Consider the following 9685-nt stretch of genomic DNA (forward strand, 5'->3'; position numbering starts at 1 on the left):
ATAACTAATAACCCCAAGCATCTAGCCTATGCCAGGTACAATTCTGGGACAAAGAATGGTGAGCGAGATTGGTCAGGTCTGTGGCCTCCTAGAGTTTGTAAGCTATTAAGGAGATAATCAGTTGAAAAGTAAATATGATGTTCACATCATACTGTGAGCAATGATTAAAACTGAATGCAAGATCTATCAAATGAGTTGTAGATATCAGGTCTAGAACAGGACTTGGGGAACTGGAAAACAACTGCTGGTCAGAGGTGGGCTGAGCAGGCTTTGAAGAGGGGGTATACAATTTCAATGACAGCGCATAAACCACAGTTAAGAACATTCCAGGTAGGGGAAGAAAAGTAAGGCCAGCCAGCAAGGTGGGATTGCCATGTGGTGAGTAAATCAGCTGGGACAGAGTAGGGGTAAGTGAAGCCCAAGTTTACTTAAGACAGACTCAGCTGCCTGACTGAGGTCAGACAGGATCTCAAAGCCACAGAAGTCATTGGAGACTTTTGAGTTGGTAAGTGGTATCATAAGAATTTGAAATTACCTTATACTTCCGGTAGTATTTATTAGTCACCCACTGTGTGCCTACCACTCTGCCAGGCACTGTGAGGGACCAAATGAGCAACTTGCTATCCTTGCCCTCAGGGGATGGAATCCCACTGGGCATATGAAATATGCATGCACCATTATGTTTACAGGGCATAGACCAAGATGGTGGTAATTAGTCATTTGGAGTCTCAGAGTAGTCAGTAATAATAACAAAAGCTTATCATGTGCTTGCTATGTGCCAGGGATGATTCCAAGACTGTATGTATATTAATTCAATTAATATGATCCCTACATGAGATAGGTAATAGTAGTATTCCTGTTTTACAGATGAGGCAACAGAGACATGGAGAGTTTAGTAAGGGCTCACATCACCAATCAGTGAGTAGCTAAATGGATTAAATCCAGATAGTCTGCCCGTTAAACAATAGCTTATCATGATAGCTTCACATAGCCATCAGTCGTGAAACAAAGGGAAAGGAGTATTAGTTTTATTTTTCTTGGTTGCATCTCACCACAATTCTCTGAAGAAGACCAAAATGTCCAGGCTGACCTGGGAATGTTCTGGAATACCACAGTAGGGCTTGCCTAGTGTTTTCTTTCCACCACCTTGTTTTGAAAGTAGAAGTACTGGAAATATTGCATAAAACCCCAGGCTGGCTAGATTTCAAGGCCTATTTCTAGACTGGAGTGGTTTGGATCAGGTTGAATAAGATTCTGAAGGGTTGGATGCAGAGACAAAACCAGACCTTAGCAAACTGAGAAATGACAAACAAACCAAAGATTTTCAAATTATGGGATGGTTTAGGGGCTATGGGCAAAAGTCCACTAGCAACTCGGATGCAATTACTGAGCTTGTGTTTAGCCTAGGTCCAAAGAGCCAGGCCCTGTTTTCAGTTGCTGGCCTCTGAAGTGCAGTTCCTGCTTGACAAGGACCTTCTTTTTGTCAGTTTCCGCTTAATGTTTTGCTTACAAATGATTACGTTGGCACTGACAAGCTTGTGCTCACTTTGTAATAATTTTTATACACTCAAAAGTTATAATCATTGAGGGGTTAATAATAAATAAGTATAATATACCATTAAAATAATTGTTATGGGAATTAATGAGTGATTTGAATAATGAAAATTACATATAATTACAAGTACTGTATAAAAATTTTATTGGATGCCTTTTCTGTACCGCCCACATGTTGAGCACCGAGGAGGGAGGTGCTGCAGATGTGGGTCCTGGCCTCAGGGAGCTTGCACAGCAGGAGGTGACAGACTGGCAGCCAGTGGTGCCACTAACTTGTGTGGTCCCATAGGTGGCTGAGTATACCACCCCTGGGATGGGCGTACCAGAGTCCATTTATTAAGATCAGTGATGAGGGCAGGTGCTGTTCAACGCATCTTCTGTCTGCCAACTCCAACCCTGGCACTAGAACTCTGTGTATTTTACAGATGTGGAAACTGAGGCACAGAGGAGAAAATGGCAAAATGGAGATGTAAATGCCACTTGCCATGTTACATCTGTGTGCTCATGAACCAAAGCCTTCCTTTATTTCTGGAAACCACAGGAAAGTTGGACTGCCCACTGGCAAGACCCTGCAAGGCTTAGCCAGAAGTATTGATGCTTTTCTCACAAAGCGATGCATTCTGGGAAAGCAGGAGATGGGTGGGGAAAGGTGGGGAAAGTTTCTATCCTGGCAGGGATGTAGGCAGAGCTGTGTGTGCACCAGTGGCCACCTTTGTCCTGTGCAGAGAACAGTGTCAGGAATTTTTAATGACTTGGACCTGAAGAGTTGTTTGAGAAGGTGAGCAAAGTACTAAGTTAATTGAGCACCACTGCTCAGCCTCGTTCAAATGAAATATGGCTGAAATATCAGCTGTCAGATGATGAATATTTTGAAGAAAATTCTATTATGCACCCAAGGTTCATTCAGCTCAGTAATGAGAGTAATGAGGATGGTTACCTTTAGAGAAAGGAAGTGAGATCACTCTTGCCACTTACTGGGCGCTGGTGTGACAGGCGTCTGCTCTGAACATGGGCCACGTCTGGGGAATCACAGCTGCTTCTTTTAACCTCACTGGGTAGGAAAAAGTCTCCCTTACAATGTCAGGGCAGAGAGCTGGCTGCAAACTATTTTTATTCCCTTGGCTGATGGTTGAGGTAGAATCCATCACCTAATGAATATTCAGTGGGTGAAGTTTAAAAAAAAAAAGAGCCTGCTTCCTTCTAGCCTCTCCTGCAGTACCTTTCTCTGTGGCTCAAACAGAAGGAAATCACACAGGCAGGAGAGAAAAATCCAGACATATTCCCTTTTTCCCTTCTTCCTCAGGACGAATGCTGTGCACAGATGCTGGGAGAGGGCTGACCCTGGAAGGCAAAAGGAAAGGGAATCAGCTTTCAAATTATTTTGCACAAGTAGCCAGAGACAAAAGAAGATCACCTTGAAACTGGGTGGTTAGGTAAAGCAGGCAAGGTGGACTCTGTTCTTTTTGCCAACTCTGGTCCAATAAGGCTGCTAGGCTTTTTCCTTGAGTCTGGAATGGAGGTCTGGGCACCAAAGGAAGGGAAAGAAAAACATTATGCTGTGCCAGGGGGAGACAGTCCTGACAGGGCCTGTCAGGGCACTGCTGGGAGTTGATAAATGGTAACCAGCACATTTTCACAAAGAAGAAAAATAGAGAATAATTCTTTCTCCGTACTGTGTTACAAAGTCAGTTTTGCTTGGTGTGCAACTATTGCTTGCCAAGCTAAATGGAAATGTTTGTTATTTTTGTTCATTTGATGAACACTGTGACCATGGTGAGTGCAACCAATCCCAGACCAAAGGCATGGTCCACTTCTCTCACGTCCTGCCTGCAGTCCTATGTCCCTCACGGCAGTTCTCTTGTCCCATGCCATGCTCATAAGGCATGGTTCCCGGTTGTCTCCAACTTGCTCCTGGTTGTCACGCCAGTGCCTCACACTTCTGGGTGTGATGGTTTGTGTGGCGTGAGAAGAGCAGGGAAAGGAACTGATTGGTGAGGCAGCCCTTGTGAACACTTGCTTATAAAGCTATCAAGGATGTTGTGCTTTGTAGGCACCTGGCGTCTGTCAGGTACGTTACAGACTGTGTAATTCTCATTGCAACCCAATGGCATGTTCTCATTTTACAAATAAAGTAAATGGGACTCAGAGGAGTTGAGTAGTTTGACCAAAATCACACAGCTTTACAAGAGGCAGCAGGAGGTTGAAACCAGACCTGTAACCCCACAAACCATGTTCTTTTGTTCCGGGAGAAGAAAGGGGGCAGAAGGAAGAAGTCTGTCTTAGGGAAGGAGTCTGTCTTAGGAGAAGGAGGACTTCTCTCCTTCCTGGGTGATTGGAGATGTTAGAAGAAGCCCTTTGTCTTCTGTCTCTGGCTTGTTGCTTCCTGGTCTTGGGTAGTCATAACCTGGCCCTGGGTAGCTGTTTGTGGAATCTCAGCTGGTCACGCACACATGAGGGATGGAAAAGGGGTAGTGAAATGAGGAATGTCTAGCATAAAGTTGACATCCACCCAGGAGCAAGGCTGCAAGTGAGGATGGCCAGGATGGTGCTTGGGCAGGTCTTGGCATGCGAAATTCGCTGGTGGAAAAAGGCACATGTGATTCCAAAATCTAAGTCTGGCAATTTAATAGATTGCAGAGGCTTACTCTTCACCTAAAAGTACTTTGTGTAGTTTTTCTGGCGCCATAAAACATTCTGGGTTTGTGATACAAAGAAATAATGCCTATTGGGGAGGACTGAGTAACAACTGGGAGGAGCATAATAGTCTTTTCTGCTTTAAAGATCGTGCCCTGGCTAAGTCTGTTGGCACAACTTTCAGAAGCAAAGATGCTAGGCCATCAGACCCATAATTACTGGGACATAGGGAGGCCACTAAGCACAGGCATTGCATGTCTTCATTTAAGACATAAAACAGGGCTGGGTGTGGTGGCTCGTGCCTGTAATCCCAGCTACTCAGGAGGCAGAGATAAGGAGATCGTGTTCAAGGCCAGTCCAGGCAAAAAGTTAGCAAGGTCTTATCTCAACCAATGAGTTAGGTGTGGTGGCACATTCTTGTGGTCCCAGCTACATAGGAGGCATCAATAGGAGGATTGTGGTCTGAGACTGGCCCTGAGCAAAAATGCAAGACCTTATCTGTAAAAGGGTTAGGGTCATGGCTCAAAAGGTAGAGCGCATGTCTAGCAAGCTTGAGACCCTAAGTCCAAACCCCAGCACCACTGCAGAAAAGACATGAATTAATCATAAAAATGAATCACTATTTTTCTTGCTTACAGGAGAGGGAACTGAAGTTCTAAACTGCTGACCAACTTGCTACAAACAGCACAGCTTCTAAGCACCAGGCTAGGAACTTGAACTTGGATCTGATTGCACAGCCTGCACTGCTGCTATTCTCTGACTTGTTACTCCACCCAGGGATCCTGCATTTTTATTGTCCAACCTAGGGCCAAAGGCACCATGTCCAGCTCTCCCCTGGGAACTCCAAGTTTCCCTTGCATGTGGCTCTCTTCCCTTGTCCCTTCTTCAGCCTTGTCTTACCTAAGCCTGGAGGGATGCTCAGTCCAGAAAACACCAGACAGAGGATATTGCTTGCTTGGAACTTCCAGTGCATTTTTCTCCTAATCCTCTCCTGGGCTGGAGAAAGGAAAATGGTCCTTGGGGTCCAAAGAAGGAAGTGAAAGAAGGAGGAGGGGAATAGACGGAGCACAACTGGATCCCACTTCCAGATAACACGTGTGGGAGCTGGCCTAGGCTACCTTAGCCATTCTCAAGCCAGGATCCTGGCCAAGGGCTTTTGAACCGTAAAATGTATTGGATGTCAGAAAAAAGACTGCAAAACTGTGTCTGGAAAATTAGATTCAGTGCCTGAGAAGAGGTCACAGTGAGAGAGGGACCTCAAAACGGAAATGTCATCGATCCCATGGTAAATCTGCTCTCTGCACGGTTTTTATCTGAATTTTGGTAAAGAGCCACAAGAGATGTTTGAGGTGGCAAGGGCTCACACCCTTGCTTCCAGGTGACAGTCAACAGAGCTTTCTGTATAGGCATCAATTAGTCAAATACTCCTCACACGCAAGCATGGCAGTTCACAATAGGCTCCATATGCAACCCAGTGAAATCCCACCTCACAAGCTCTGTCAGGATGGGGCTGGCAGCATTTTGGGGTAGGAATCTGTGCTTTCTATCAGCATCAAGCAGCCTGGTTATACCCTGCCCTGACCAGGGAGCAGCCTTTGGGTGGTACCCTGGTGTCACCTTGCCCAATTGATGCAAGGCTGGGAGTGTTTCTAAGCAATTTTAGTGAAGCCCTGCCCTGCTCTGAAGACCTTTAATTTCACCCTTGAAGGACAATTTCTAATATTTTCCATGCCACTTAAAACTCACTAGTTTCAACAATGAAATCCACTTTTGACACCCAGTATACATATTTTCAAAAGGCTAGTTTTGTTATTTTGGAGGAATATAAGTTAATACAACCACTATGAAAACCTGTGTGGAGGTTCCTTAAAAAATAAAAATAGAACTACTATACAATCTAGCAGTACCACCCCTAGACATATATCAGAAGAAATGTGCTCCAGAAGACGATAGCCACTTGCACACTCATGCTTATTGCAGCGTTATTCATAACAGCCAAGCTATGGAAACAGCCCAGATGCCCTACAATTGATCAATGGATTAGGAAAATGATGTAATATATATATTAGTGAAATATTATTCATCCGTAAAGAAGAATGAAATTATGTTGTCTGGCAGGTACATGGATGGAACTAGAGATCACCATGTTAAGCAAAGTAAGGTTCAGACAGATGGATGCCATGTGCTTTCTCTCATCTGTGCAAGAGAGGTCCAAAGGACAAATGCATGTACAAATAGAAACATGATCATGTCTGCAAATAGTGGGATTGTTTGAGGGGACTAAGGAGAGGAAAGCGAGACAAGGAGAACTACAGAGAATGAATAACATTGAAATACGTTTCATCTGTGTAGGACGATGAAACAAGGAAGCACAATGTAAGCGGCTGGTTAATAGGAAGCAAGGGTAAGGAGAGTAATAGAGGTAATCCCCTCTACATTAAAGTACGATGTATTCATGGGTGAAATGCCATGATGAAATGCCTTTGGATAAGGGATACACACTGGAGAAAAGAAAGACGAATGTAAACAGGTTCTGTTGGAGCATGGGTACTAATGGGGGGAGGAGGGCAAAGGGAGAGGGTAAAGGAGGGGGCTATGGTCATGTACTTTATATGAAAATAGAGCAATAAACCTTGTTGAGAGTATTTTAAGTAGGTGAGAAGGGGGTAAGGGAGAATGATGGAGAGGATGAGTTTAACCAAGGTACATTGTAAACACACATGGAAACGTGACCGTGAAACCTACCTGTACAAGTAATATATGCTAACAAAATGTTTAACAAATTGTGATAAAGTACATATAACACAAAATTTACCATGTTAGCCATTTTAAGTGTACAGTTAATGGCATTGAATAAACGCACCATCCATTTTCAGACCTCTTTTCATTTTGCTAAATGGAACTTCTGTACCCATTAGGCACTATTTCCCCATTACCTTCTCCCCTGAGCCCTTGGCTACCATCCTACTTTCTGTCTCTTCTACTTTCTGTCTTGACTACTTTAAGAACCTCATTAAGTCGAATTATACTGTATTTGTCATGATCTATTTCACTAAGCATAATGTCTTTAAGGTTTATTCATTATCGTGGCACTGTTACCAGTGAAAGTGAGATCAGGAGTGAGTGAAAGCAGGAAAGTACACTGCCCAAGGAAGGGGGTTGGGAGTGGGCTCTGAGCGAGTGACCTAGGAGCAGGCACCTGTAGCTGAAGAGCACCAGTGCCTTGGTTTGATATTATATACCACGAGGAGTGAGCAAGGGGGTGGGGCTGAGGTTGATTTGGGTGGTACTAGGAGTGGCTTTGGTGATTGACAGATTGATGACTGCACATGTGAACTCAGTGCAGTCCTTATTCAGTAGGCTATAATTAGGCACCATTGTGCGTATGTTACAGTTTAGGTTCAGATGAAAATGCTCTTTCAAAAGGGATGTTTTGGGGCAGTTCTGCTTCTCATGAGCCGATCTGCAAAGAGACACTGGCTCCCCGCGACGTGGCTTGTGTACATTCCCTGAATTCCCTGCCTTAGCACTTGTCAGAATTCTCTACCGTTCTACACATTCCATCGCAGGTAGATAACCCACTTTGTTTGGCCATTCATCCTTGGATACACACTTGGGTTGTGGATCATGCTGCTCTACACAATGTGTTCAGATATCCCCTGAAGACCCAGATTTAAATTGTAGGGTGTGTAGCCGGAAGGGCCATTACTGGACCATGGTGGTAATTTGTTTTTAATTTTTTGTGATTGCTGGATCATGTGGTAATTTTATCTTTAATTGTTAATATTTTTTTTTTTGGTACTGGGATTTGAAATCAGTGCCCTCTGCTTGCTAGGTAAGCATTCTACTACTCGACACACATCTCTGGTCCTTTTTACTTTAACTTATTTTTTGGGTACAGTCTGGCACTTCTGCTGGGGTCAGCCTTGGATCAGGATCCTCCTACCTCTGCCTTTCTCATCATTGGGATTATAGGCATATGCTACTATGCTTGACTTTTTTTTTAAACAGAGTCTCACTAACTTTTTTGCCTAGATTGGCCTCAAACTGCAATCCTCCCATCTCTGCCTCCCACTTAGTTTAGCTGGAATTACAGCTGTGTACCACCATGCCTTGCTCTTATCTTTAATTTTTTGAAGAGCCACCATACTGTTATGCAAAATATCACTTTTTGACGACAATTATGATAACAGAAGGATTATACTTGCTGCCTTGGTGGTGTATGGTCCTTTCTGATAAAGGGCTGCCTATCCCCTCTAGACTGGGCATTCCAGGGAGCTGTTAGGAGCTGGCATTCCTAGAATCAGCACAGAAACATATTGCCACATCCCTAACATCATAGATATTACAGCTTGTAACTCACAGTCATAATGACATCCTGTATTCCAAACAGAATCGGAAGTTCTTGAACAATAGAGATCAAGTCTACTATCTTTCTAATTTTCCTTTGCAATGTGATAGTTACTCATTTGAAAGAGCTGGAGAGGTAAGAATGAGGACTGGCTCAAAGATGGAAAACCCTAATTCAAGTATTGGGACTTTTCTCTCTCCTACAGAACCATCTTGGGCAAGCTATTGTTTTTGCCAGCCTTGACTCTTTGAAAGTCCCCCACTGACCTGATGATGATTTGTGTGGCTCAAATGGTTGATAACATGGCTGAAAGCACAGGCACATCTCTTGTACATGGGGACCGTCATTTACTGACTGGTGGTTTTCTGAGCGAGGAGAAGACAGAACTTTTTGATCCTGTGGTTTTCACCTAGACAGTGTCTTATAGGCACCTGGAAACTATTCCTTCATATAATGAAAAGTAGAGCCTATGCTTCTTCTGGGCAGATTGGGGCAGAAGTTCCCAGCCCATCTCCCTGTCTTTCTGTTCTTTCTTTCTCAAGTGTGATCCTACAATTTACTGGAGGCAGGAGAGGGGAGAAGAGAGGAGGACTCAGGAGGTAGGTGGAATTGTCTTTTCTCTAGATTTTGTGATGGCTGATCAAACTGTACATCTTGGTCACTCAGCTTCCTCTTACCCTCCAACTAATACCAGCTCCAGTCAGTGGCTAACCTTGTATCAGATCAAAATGACAGAAACCTGAACACTGGACCTTGCTGGGCAGGCTGCAGGCTCACACTGAGACCTACTCACAGGGTCTTTGACTAGGATTGTCTGGAGAGAAAAAATAAAAATAAGACATCTCATCCTTGTTTTTAAATAATGCAGTCACCACCTTTTCAATCCAAAGTGTCATACATAGAAAATCAAAGAAGCCCTTGTATAAATAATAGGAAAAAGTGTTCTGTCTATTAGCAATGGGAAGCATTTTCTAGAAGCTTGACAGACTTGAGAGGTTTGGCACTTCCTTCAGGTAAAATCTCTCAAAAATCATAACATCAATTTTAGATTTGTTGAAGCCTTTTCATGATAGGATATGAAGAGTTTATATTAACAGTATCTTAAGTCAAGAGAAAAAATAAATAGAAGACCCTCTTATCTAGGTC

Source organism: Castor canadensis, chromosome 15 (genome assembly GCF_047511655.1).
Source record: "Castor canadensis chromosome 15, mCasCan1.hap1v2, whole genome shotgun sequence".
NCBI lineage: Eukaryota > Metazoa > Chordata > Mammalia > Rodentia > Castoridae > Castor > Castor canadensis.